A 13,571-nucleotide genomic window follows, 5' to 3' on the forward strand; every position below is an offset into this window, starting at 1 on the left:
CTTGGCATGCACAGAGAAAAGACTTTACGAAATGACGTCTGCATAATGTTATTAAGATGTTACATTCCTGCCTGAAAATGTTGGCGGTGTATTTAAATACTCGGTGGTGAATTATCTAATTATTATCTGTTTCGTAATCTGGTTGAAACAGTAGGGTGTAATATCAGGTTAAAACAGTGGGATGCATTACACTTTCATTTTCTGTTTTATTGTGAGAACTGATGCCATGGTATATCGTCGTTTAAACCTGTAACATGGTTTTGGAGGCGGTTCACCCACCTCTGTTCCTTCTCGAAGAGTATTTTCTCTGTGTTTAAGGTTTTGTTAGTTAACATCTCTAACACTGTCCATCTCAGTTCATCACAGGTGTGACCTACTTCTACAAAGTGATTGCACAATTTGGTGGTGTTCTTCTTTAATCTGATGTTACTTTTGTGCTCTCCTATTCTCAACTTCACTTTTCTGCAAGTCAATACAACATACTTCTTCTTTCATGGAAAGCTCACTAGGTATATCACATGAGTCGAATTACAGTTTGTGTGCTGTCTTTGGGTCTACAGGAGCGTTTCAGTTAGTTGTAGTGTCCTGGTAGTGTCCGTTAATTTGCAGACTACACAGGTTCCACAGGGGTAGTGTCCAATAATGGGCATCATATTTACGTTTCTGTCCAGTGTGATCACCGTTCTCTTAACTGGACGTGTGTGCACTAATGAATCTTTTAGCTTCTTTGTGCGTTTATTAGCAAACCTCGGTTTGGAATACAGTCATTGCCCCTGTTGACTTCCTGGATTTCAGGTGAATGGTGAGATCATACCAACAGAAAGTCAAGCCTCAAAAATTAACCTTGACCTGGGCGATGGACACTCCCACAGAAGATAACACCTTAGTGCAGGATCCTCTCACAATGCAAGACTTAACCAGAATACTTGCAGGTTTAGATTGAGGTTGCATCCTTGAAAAATGAAAACTCCCTATTGAAAACCGATCTTCAACGTTATAACCCTTGGGAGGGAGTTACGGTTAAGCCCAAAGTAGTTGTTCAACCTCCCCAATTTACTATGGTACAAAGCCTTCTGATACTTCTGCGGCTCAACCTGTTAACGTCTCTGTTACCACTCCTAGTCCTGTTCCCTTATCACTTCCGGAACGTTTCTTTGGAGACAGTAGTAAATATGATATATTCCTTAATCAATGCCAACTACATTTCTTATGCTGCCCTGCAGCCTTTCCTTCCGATGCCACTAAGGTGGCTTTTGTTCTATCATACTTCGGTGGTGTAGCCTCTACCTGGTCTATTCCGTTCACTGAAAGAGACGATCCATTGTTAGTTTAGTTTAGTTTAGTTTATAGTCTTATATAGCGCTGGAATCACCCTCGGAAGGGTATCTCAGCGCTCTGGATATGCAGCAGAGGCAACGGTAGTGGGCTAGTCTAGAACAGAGCTGTTTTCAGGGCTTTCCTAAATTTTTGATGGTCTGGGCATTGTCTTAAGGCAGAGGTCTTCAAACTGTTTTTGCTCAGAGCCCCCCCCTAAGCAAAATGTTATTGAGGTCGGGCCCCCCCCCAAAATTTATTGCAAAGATTGGGGAGCAGGAGGGGCATGGCTGCATGCAGGTGGCGGGGCTTATGAGATGATTTCAGGAGAACTTTTTCTATAGCTTATAAACCTCACTAGCCATGACATTTATAAAACAGTAAATGCGTCAAACAAAAACATGTATTATCCCAAACATACTTATTTCCATAGTTGGGGTGTTGTCAGCCCCGCACACTCTTGGACCCCAATGCAACTACACCTGCTGCACTAATAACTGCAGTCCTGAGTAGCAGGCTATCTCCTCTGCATCTTTTACCTCTTCCCCACCATGACGGGCCATCACCTCGGTTCTAACGCTAGAAAGGAAAAGAAGCTGGCAAGCCCTTTTTTTAAAGGTACACATCGATAATTGTGATGCAGCAGGCCCCTTAAACCCTTGGGCCCCAGTCCTGCTTCATCTGCTACCTTAATGATAACCAGCAGTGGCCACTTACACGCCTGGCAGCAGTTCCAGCTCCACTAGACAATGGGCCTTTTAAAAAAGAAAATGAGAGACCACTTATATTGTCCCCTTCTTCGGAGTATCTCTCTGTAGACGCTGACTTTAGCCATTTGTAAACATAAAAATGAGTTCCCATACAGTGCTCCCTATTCTGGGCCTTCTCTTTCACAATACCTATGAATCTCAACCCTTTCCTCTGTCTCCTAGACCATTACTAATTAAAGTGAGGTCCCAGGGGTCGAAAGGATTAGGGCTCTGCATCTGAATACAACCGTGCTGGCCTTCTACCTGCCACCCCATGGACTCAGATTTCACACAAAACTGCCCCTGAATGGTTAATGCTGACTTTGAGGAGTCTCTGCCTGAAAGTGAAAGGTGTGGTGGTAGTGCAGAAAGTTAAAGAAGAAACGACTGTTAATTGATTAGGGGCCCGATGTAGGTCGGTCGGTAACGGCCGAAAATCGGTATTTTCGGCCGTTACCGACCGGTATTTGAGCTTTGATATGTAGGGCCACTTATTTTACAGATTCGGTAAATTTACCGATCGGTAAATTTACCGAATCTGTAAAATACCGAATCGGTATTATTACCTATTTGTTAAATTTGATATGTTGGTGGGACTCTTCTGAGTCCCACAACCCTTACTGAATCTGTATTTTACCATCAAATATATTTGATGGTAAAATACCGATTCCGGTGTGCATGCACATGTGTGCATGCACACCTGTGCCATATGACAGGCAGACCTGCCTGCCACATGGCCCCCAAACCTTTTTTGGGGGTGCTAGAGGGTGTCAAAGTGACACCCCCTGCACCCTTGTCAAAATCGGTATTTACCGATTCGGTAAATACCGACCGGTAATGCCCCATTCATTCCTATGGGCTTCAAAGCCCATAGGAATGAATGGAGCATTACCGGTCCGTATTTACCGAATCGGTAAATACAGATATTTACCGATTCGGTAAATGGAACATCTGGATGTTCCTACATACCCCCTTCTTATTTACCGATTCTTAATTACCGAATCGGTAAAATTCGGTAATTAAAAATCGGTAAATGATTCCTACCTACATCTGGCCCCCGGTCCCTTAAAGTCAGGGCCACTGGACTTATGGGTTTTTGCAGCAGCAGGGTTTTCCACATAAGTATGAGTTTGCCCAATAATCCATACTCTGCAGATTCCAACAAAAAAACTGGATTCCAGCTCAAACGGAACAAAAGTTACTTAAAAAGTGGCAAAGTGTTCAGGAGCAGTGAAGGCCCTTTGCAAAGATTGACTGGTAATTTTGTAGTTGCCTATTGCTGTATTTGGGTGTGAAACTGGAACTAATGAGCTGAAATATTTCCCTTGACAGTGTTGCCATGAGTTAAAATGACAAAATAATGAAGTAATGCATTGCTAACCACATAATGTGCCGCATTGTACCGCATAATTTACCTGTTCCTGCTGCATAATTTTGTGAAACCTGCAGCATAATGTGGTCCTATCCTGATGAGTTATTGCAGCAGCCCTGCTAAAAAATTCATGGTGGCAAAAATTTGAATTTCTCACATTTCTAAAACCACCAATTCTGCCCCCCCCCCCCTCGCTACCTTACTCTCAGCTGCAAACAAGCATAAGTGACCCTGGTGTGCACCCAATGTCAGTTGCAATGAAATACACTGGAGAGTGTGGTAAAACCAAGACCAAGTACCATTCACACTTGCTGAGATTGCATTAAATTGTGGCGCACTGTGAAAGGCCTATGGCTAGATGTAGGTAATTCCCATTTACAGACTCTTAAATACCGAATTTTACTGATTCGGTATTTAAGAGTCTATAAATGGGAAGGGGGCAGATGTAGGTAATTTTAAAATCTGAATTACCGAATCTGTAAAATTCGGTATTTATCGATTCTGTAAATAAAGAATCGGTATTTCCCATTGATTCCTATGGGCTTTGGAGCCCATAGGAATCAATGGGAAATACTGATTCTGTATTGACAGAATTGGTAAATACCGAATCCTGCAAGGGTGCAGGGGGTGTCACTTTGACACCCTCTAGCACCCCAAGTACAGGCTTGTGTGACATGTGGCACACATACATGCCCTAAGGGCATGTCTGTGTGTCACATTGCACAGGTGTGCATGCACAGATGTGCATGCACACCTGAATTCGGTATTTCACCACACAATAGGATTGTGTGGTAAAATACCGACTCGTAAGGGCCTGTGGCACTGTAAAGTGTGCCACCTACATTTGTAATTACAGAATCGGTATATTTACCGATTCGGTAATTTTACCGAATCTGTAAATATACCGATTCTGTAATTTTAAGCCCCCTACATCTGAAAACCCTAATACCGGTCGGAAACGGCCAAATCGGCCGTTTCCGACCGGTATTAGGGCTCCTACATCTGGCCCTAGCTAGTGTTATTGACAGTTGTAGAGGAGCACCCAGAAAATGCAGTATTTAATTTTACAGAACATTGACTATAATATTGCTCTGTTTTGGTCATAAACGTAAAAAAAAGAACGAAAAAATTTGACATGGTATATACATGGATGATAGAAGCAGCAAGAAGATGGAAGCCTTGGCTGTTGAAGTAAGAAGAAAGCCAGTAAATATATGATGTTACTTTTTTACCAGCAAATTAGTATGGTGGATGCAGCTCAATTGACTCAAGTCAGTCATTTTCCAGGTTAGTTTAATCACACTCCAATTATTCCATGGGTCAAATGTTTTCTCTCACGAATGGAAAACCTCTGGCACATGTTTCATTATTTTTGCCAATAATCAGAAAATAATATTTCTTTTATTTTTAAGAGCCCAAACAATGCTCACAAATTAGGGCAATGAGCCCCCAAATGAAGCGCAATGGCTAGAATATTCTTCTTATGGAGTAACAATCTTCCAGACTGTCGCAAAATAACCATAGACACATTTGTTGAAAGTAAAACACTATTTATTGGTAGTATTCAAAATGTGTTATTCACATACAACCACTGACTGTGGGCCTGCTCGTGCCCTCCAGTGCTGGCCCACTGGAGTGAGACAGGACATGCAGACGAGGCCTCACGGTGGCCCTGGGACTCGACCTCACCGTGCTGCCAACTCGCTGAGCCTTCAAGACAATCGCTGATGACGTGCACAGGCAAGGCAGCTTGGACTTGCTGGTGAGTGCTCCTCTCACAACATGCAGAGGATACATCTTCTCTAAACAGCTCCACCACATTAAGGGGGACCTATAAAGAATATTTGGCACTAAATAGCTGCTTTGAGGAGCACCCACTGAATAGACTTCACCTCTGTGGCACCTTGCAATCTCAGACGCCTTTTAACTGATACTACATTACTGCCAATGGAAAAACATCGAACACAGCGAGCGAAAAATCTACCTTTTACAGAGCGTGTTAACAAGTAGCAATACAAAAATAGCCTACTCTGCTACAGCTTGAAGGCTAGATCGGGCTTTTTTTATTTTTTTCAGAAAATTCTTTGACCCTGCCAGCACACTCCATGACCCCCATCCCCACGCCACACTGATAACAGTGCACACTTCTCGTCTCTGAGCAAATGAAGACAGCCTGGAAATGTAGCAAATTAACATCGCTGCAGTTCCAGGCCATCTTCATTTACATGTACTTTCAGAGGCATTTATGCCCCCCTGGGAACTCATTGACGCCCCTCCAGGGGTCGCGCTACTACAGTTTAAAAACCTCTGTTGTAAGGAAATAGGGAGTTGGTTCCATATTAGTGGTGCTTGATACGAACATGTCTTGCCTCCTGTTCGTATCTTTTTTATTCTGGGGACTGGGGATTTAGAGCTTGATTGCTGAGTTCGGTTAGGGGTATATTGATGGAGCCTTTCCACTAGGTAGGAGGGTCCTTTTCCCCAAATTGCTTTGTGTGTTAGGCAGCATATCTTTAATTTATACGCTTCCTTATGGGTAACCAATGTAGCTGGAGAAGGAGGGGGAGTGAGGCTGATCTGAGGGGGGCTTTTAGGACTAACCGAGCAGCTGTATTTTGTATCATCTGTAGGCTGCTTAGTGAGGCCTCATTGGCTGCAATTAATAAGGTGTTACAATAGTCTAGCTTGCTCAGTACTAAGGTCTGAATCAGTGTCTGTCTCACTGTGTTGGGAAAATGGGAAACACTCTCCTCAGTAGGCCTAAGACATGAAATCATGAGCCCACAGTGTGTGTAACATGTTTCTTCATGCTGAGGGTCTGCTTGAGGTGCACTCCCAAGTTCTTAGCTGTGGTAGCGGGGGTTGGGGCGTTTCCCAGTTTCTGTGGCCACCAGTGAGGTGTCCACAGCAGTTGGGCATCTCTGAAGAGCAGAAACCTTGTTTTCCCGGCATTCAGCTGGAGGAAGTTATTTTCCATCCATGGTGAGATTGGCAGCATGCCGGAGGAGAAGGTGGATTCGACTGTCTGCGAGTCTCTGTTGAAGGAGAAGGTAAGTTGGGTATTGTCCGCATAGGATATTGGGACGAACCCGAAGTTCCTTAGTAGAGCTGCCAAGGGTGCTATGTAGATGTTGAACTTATTAAACATGAACCTAGGGGTACCCCATAAGTTAATTCTTGTGATTTGGACCGGTAAGGGCCAAGGTTAATAGTCTGGGAACGATTAGAGAGGAAGCTTGCTATCCATTTACATTCCACTCCCCTTATTCCTGCCTCCCTTATTCTCATGAGCAAAGTCTGGTGGTTGACTGTATCGAAAGCGGCGGAAAGGTCTAACAGCACTAGAAGGGTGAGTTGGTTCTGGTCTAGGGCAAGCCTGATATTTTCGGTGACGGCCACCAGGGCCTATTCTGTGCTGTATTTGGGTCAAAACCCCGATTGGGCTGGGTCCAAGTAGCCAGTCGCTTCGATATGGTCGGATAGATGATTGTTGACATGTTTTTCCAGGATTTTGCTCAGATAAGGTAGGAGGGAGATGGGGCGGAGGTTTGAAAGTTTTTCCATAGGCATTTTGGTGTTTTTCCAGATTGGGATTACCTGGGCCACTTTCCACGAGGGAGGTAGGAGATTGGTTCAGTATGGGGCAGATAGGGACTGAGAGTGGTTTGGCGAGGGATGCAGAGATCCTGGCAGGTAGGACATCAAGTGGCGATCCAGATTTTATTTTGCACATTATTGTTTCTGTTTCTTCTTACATTAGAGGGCAGAAGGTCAGCATTGTTTTAATTTTTAGTGTATGACTTGGAGGGGGGGCTGAGAAGGTGGCTGCAGAGGGGGGATCTGGTTGAGGTGATTTTGTTATATATGGTATACATTTTCGGTATAAAATAGACACTTATTTTGTCCCGGAGCATTTGGGAAAGGCCTTCTTCTGATTTGCATGCTTTGGGGTTGGTGAAAGCTTTCAGAATTTGATACATGGCTTTAGGGATGTTTTCGGCTTGGCTCAGTTGTTGGGCTAGATGTGTTTTCCGGGGAAGCTTAATGTTTTTGGGGTAGAGGATGAAAGCGACTTTATATTTTTCTTTATTGGGTATGAGGTGGGTACGGCACCATTTCCTTTTAAGGTTTTTGCAATTAGTTTTTTCCGTGTGGAGTTCTGGGGAGAACCAGGCTGCCTGCGTTGGTTTGGGTTTGATAGGACCCGCTTTTTGTGGAGCAATCTGATCGATGTCAGCTAAGGTAGACTTGTTCAGACGGGCTAGGCTTTCTTCAATGTTGCTATGTGGTAGATCATTAGTGGTAGTAAAGGTGGATGCGAAGGTAACTGGGTTGACTTTGTGCCATTGTCGGTATAGGTATCGTTTAGGCGGCATAGGCCGTTGCGGTTCTTTGGGGCCCTGTAGCTGGAAGTCAATAATTGCATGGTCAGACCAGTTGACAGAGTTGGGGGCTTTGCATGTGAGGAGGGGGGAGTTGGAGAAGATGATATCTAAGGTATGCCCTGCTATGTGAGTAGGGCCGTTGTTGATTTTATTGAGATTCAGCGTGGCTAGATCTGCTAGGAAGGATGAGGTTTCTGTATAGTCGAGGCATTCGCTATGGACATTAAAATCTCCCAGCAGTATGAAATTATTGGAGGAGATCACGTTGGAGGGACTATCAGCTTCATAAGTTGTAGGGAGAATTCTGCTAAAGGTCCTGGGGGGCGATAGATCAGAGCCCCTTTCCAGTTGTTCTGGGGTGGGAGATCAAGTCTGAAAATCATGATTTCGATCTGTTCATTGCAACGTTGTTCCAGTATGGAGGTTTGTGCCCTGTTATTATAGATAATGGCAATCCCTCCTCCTGTTTTGTGTTGTCTATCTAGCCTGAGAATCCTATATCCTTCTGGTACGGCGATGGGGATTTCAGGGGTGCTGGTTGGTTTCAGCCACGTCTCAGTAATAAAGCCAACATCGGGGGAGTTAGTATCTAGTAGGTCCCATATCTCAATCGCATGCTTGGGGAGGGATCTCACGTTTCCCAGAAAGCCTTTCCGGCTTTGCCGGGAAAGTGTGGGTTTATTATTGGTGTTCGGGGGCGAGTCTCCTTGTTTCCTTGTCTTTGGTGGGTTAGGGTTGGAGATGGATTTAGGGGGTAGTGGTGCAGGCTTTATTTGAGCAAAAGTCTCACTGTGATACCTGCAATGTGGGTATGAGAAGAACGCTTCTAGGTCAGGGAGGCGGTGTGCACTAACCTTTTGACAATGGTGAGCAGAGTGATGATGATTTTCTCCCATAAGTAGGAGCTCTGTCTTAAAGTAGGTGAGTTTGTGGTCTGTGCCATGTTCTGGGTGTACATGGGCAGGGTCCCTGGTGGCTGGCAGTTGTCTGGCGCAGACAGGCGCAGATGGGCTTGCCTTTGACGAGCCTCCGGCACAGCAGCTGTGTGCTCCGGTGTCCACAAAGATATATGGGGGAAGTGAGTCTGGGACTAGAGCGCTGGCCTCCTCCCTGCCTCAAGGCCCTCCTTCCACTCAGGTGGGATATCCCGCGGTGGACCGGGAAGAACGGCTCAGAGGGAGGCAGTATATTGAGCGGGTAAGTGGTGTTTAGTTTCCAAAATGTAAAAGGATGCACACAAGTTTAAAAGGCGCGGCAGTTTAAAAGCTAAGCAAGCAGAGAGTTTGCATGAGGTTAAAATACCTAAATTCATAGTTGTAATCACCGTGAGTAGGCTGAGGTAGGGCAAATCCTAGAAGTGGAGCAGCTAGCGCACAATACCACTGCTGGTCCGTGCGTGTCCGCTACATGCTCCGGCGGCCATCTGGTTTCAGTGGGGAAGTGAGGCTGGGACTAGAGCACTCACCTCCTCCCTGCCAGAAGTACCTCCCTCCACTCAAGCGGGATATCCAGTGGTGACCCGGGGAGAATGGCTCAGGGGGAGGCAGCGTGTTGTGTGGGTAAGTGGTGCTTAGTTTTCACAATTTAAAAGGTTGCACACGAGTTACACAATTTCCCGTGATTTAAAGAAGAGATGCGAAAGTTATTCGCCAATCATCACTTCATTCAGTCTAGTGATAATGAGTTACTAAATCTGCGTCAAGGTAACAAGGATTTGTTGACATATATTATGACTTTAATCGTCTAATTGCTGAAACTGAATGGCCCAATGAGAAACGTACTTCCTTGTTTTATAGGGGATTACGAGAAAAACTAAAGGACATTCTTGCTCAAATTGTAGATCTGCCAAATGATTGCTCTGGATTCATTGATTTAGTGATTCATTTAGATCATCGTTTAGGAGAACGGAAAGGTGAAAAAACTTGTAGTGATACCTCTAGATTATTGTTCTTGAAACAAGAGAAAAAAGAGATTCCCCAGCCTAATACAGACACCGTAGAACCTATGCAAATTAGTAGTGTTCAGGGACCACTGTCTAAGGAGAAAAAGACCGCAGACAGTGAATAAAAGTGTCTATACTGTGGCAAATCTGGGCATTTTGCTCGTGATTGCTCTATTAGACTTAAGGCACCAAGTAAAGTAATTGGGAATACAGACACTTTTGTTTCACATCCTGAACAGCCGGAAAACTTGTCAGCCCGATAAGGAAAGAGACCACCATATCGAGCAGGATGGACAATAGGGTCTCTCTTCACCATTTGGCTGACACTGTCTCGTCTACTCCTCGAAATCTAACTCATTGTTACTTTGATCCTAACCACCCAAAGAAGAAAAGTTATTCCAATTCTTTTAGACTCAGGGGCTATGGGTAATTTGCTGGATATTGGATTAGCCAAAACGTTGAATATCTCTACTGTACAAAAATAAGTAGCCAAACCTGTTTGAGCAGTAAATGGCTCGGAATTGACCTCTAGTTTGATACAATTCCAAACTTGTCGCTTAACCATGGTTTGTGCTGATGGTTTGACTTAATTGATACTCCAGTATTCGGAGCTATTCTGGGAGTACCCTGGTTACCGGTGCATGACCCAAAAATTGTTGGGTAAAAAGAACTGTCACCTTGGATTCTGTTCACCGCACCCTGTATTGTTATCAGCCGCGACAACAACCTATAACACCATTGCATTGTGCTTCAGTCTAAGAACATCCCGAGAACAAGACCCCCTGTTTACCACGGGATCAGAAGTACAGGAGTCTCAGTTGCCCCCACATCGGTCTTATGACTGCCTAATTGATCTGATTCCAGGAGCTACACTTCCTTGCAGTCAAGTTTACGCTTTGTTGCTAAAGGGGTTTATATGTCATTCTACCTCTCTCGTGAGTACTCCCCTTTTCTTCGTTCCCAAAAAGAACTAAGAACTTCAGGTATGCATCGAATATAGAGCAATTAACAAAGTAACAGTAAAGAACAGGTACCTTCTTCCTCTCATACCTGTCCTTCTGGATCAAGTATATATTTCCACCATATTAACAAACCTGGACCTGAGAGGTGCTTACCCCCTAATCAGAGTAAAGGACGGGGATGAGTAGCAGATGGCATTTAGAACAAAGTTTGGTCTATTTGAGTACACCGTAATGCCGTTTGGGCTCTGCAACGTCCCGCGGCCTTCCAGTTCTTCATGAATGAAGATCTGCAGGACCTTTGCATTATTTGGTACATTGACAATATTCTGATTTATTTTTCCTCCACTGATGATCATGTAGAACATGTTAGAGCAGTCCTGCAATGTCTACGGGTAAATCACTTATTCGTCAAATTCGACAAATGTATCTTTCATGCCACCACAGTAGACTTTTTAGGCTACGTCATCTCTCCTCATGGTATAGCCATGGACCAATCCAAGGGGCAGGCTGTTTTACGGTGGGACACACCCAGGTCTGTTAAGGATATCTGAAGATTTTTGGGATTCGCCAATTTTTTTCAGTGTTTTATACCAAATTTCTCTGCCACTGTTTCACCCATCACGCAGCTACTAAAAAAGGAGGTTTGTTTTCACTGATCAGATGGAGCAGAAAGAGCTTTTCAGCTCCTTAAAAAGGCCTTCACTGAAGCTCCCATCTTACACCACCCAGATCCAACACAACACTTCTATGTTGAAGCGGATGCTTCTTTGGTGGCAGTGGGAGCCATTCTATCTCACAGGGACCCAAGCACAGGACTACTACAACCGGTAGCATACTTTTCAAAATGTTTATTACCTGCGGAACAAACTTACACTGTGGCAGAACGTGAGTTACTAGCTATTACACTAGCTTTTCAAGAGTGGTGGCACCACTTATTAGGGGCCCGGCATACCATAACAATCTATTCTGATCATCGAAACTTGCAATTCTACCAAAGTGTAAAAGCACTAACACCACGCCAGTTACGTTGGCTCCTCTTTTTTAATGAATTTGATTTCATCATCACCTACAGACCCGGCAAGGAACAACAAAAAGCTGTCACTTTGTCCCGTTTAACTTATCACTGTAATGAGTCAGTCACAGATCAAGTGAAATCAGTTATCCCTGAGAATAAGGTAGATGGCCTCTGTATCCCTCAAGAATTCTTCCCTCAAATACAAAAGGCACAAAGTGAGTCCATATGTTACCTGATTTGACCAAAAAGGGAGATCTTCTGTTTCACAATGAGCAGTTATATGTCCCAACCCAGGAGTTTCAACAGGCAGTTTTATCGTGGACCCATGATTCAGTTTTTGCTGGTCATGGAGGTGTCAAAAAGAATATTGATTTATGTCAAAGATTCTTCTGGTGGCCTATGCTCATTGATGATGTCAAAAATATATTCAGAACTGTCCTGTTTGTGGACAATGTAAAACTCCTCATCAAGCTCCAGTCAGTTATTTGTAATCGATGCCCATACCGTCTGCTCCATGGCAAATTCTAAGTATGGATTTTGTCACTGACCTTCCTGTTTTAATGGTTACACAATCATTTAGGTAGTCAATGTTTACTTAACCAAAATGGCTCATTTCGTCCCCTTAAAGAAAATGCCCTCTGCTAAAGACAGAGCGGATCTTTTTGTGCAACATATAGTCAAGTTATACGGTCTTCCCACGGCCATTGTATCCGATAGAGAATCCCAATTTGTGTGTCGGTACTGGCATTGTTTTTGCTCATCAATGAACATAGATGTATGTCTATCCTCGGCCTATCATCCATAAACAGACGGCACGCTTAACCCAGAACATGGAACAACTTCTACGTTGCTATTCCTCTACTTTCACTACAGAGTGGATCAAAACCTTACCATTGGTTGAATTTGTATATAACAATTCATACTCAGCAACAGGTTTATCTCCCTTTTATTGCTTGTTAGGTTATCATACAAGAATGTTACCCGTACCTCAAGTTTCAAACATAGACACTGTTCCAGCAGTCTCTAAGCATCGTGCTCAACTTCATAGGATACAAGAACAAGCTCAATCTCATTTAGTCACATATCAACAACAGGTCAAAAAACAGGCTGACAAACACAGATGGAGTACCCCTACTTATGTTGTTGGAGATAAGATGTGGCTGTCATCTAAAAACTTGTAGTTAGAAGGCTCCCGTAAATCACAGTCCCGCTATTTTGGTTCTGTTCCGATTAACAAAATAATTAATCCAGTCAACGTAGAACTCAACTTGGCCAACGACTATCACATCCACCCAGTTTTTCACGTTTCCCTCCTACAACCTATGCTCGATCTGGTACTCCTCATCCTCTGTTAAAAGTTAAAGGTCATTGGGAGTATGAGGTTGCTAAGGTTCTAGACTCCAAAAGGGAAGATGGTATCCTGTGTTATCTGTTAAGCTGGAAAGGTTAAGGTTCAGAGGACAATTGCTGTGAACCCGCTGCTTCAGACCATGCACCTCGTTTAATCAGACAGTTTCATCATTGATACCCCTCCAAATTACGCCCAGTATCGAGGGTTTTGCGGGGGAAGACTGTCAGGAACCAACACACTGTTGCACGTTTACTCTCTTGTTCATTATGTCTCTGGTCACAAGATTACGTTTTTAATCATGTAAAACCCACTTCATAATAATATGAATGCATTTCACAGGTACTATAAATTATGACACCAAATTGTGACAATGTGAGAGAGAAACAGCATGTATTTAATGTCCAGGTTATGTTCTCCTTTGAAGAATGACCAATATCTTATCCACATAATCTTGTAGGTTTTATTGGAGATATTTTTCTTA

The sequence above is a fragment of the Lissotriton helveticus genome, chromosome 5_1 (genome assembly GCF_964261635.1).
Source record: "Lissotriton helveticus chromosome 5_1, aLisHel1.1, whole genome shotgun sequence".
Lineage (NCBI taxonomy): Eukaryota > Metazoa > Chordata > Amphibia > Caudata > Salamandridae > Lissotriton > Lissotriton helveticus.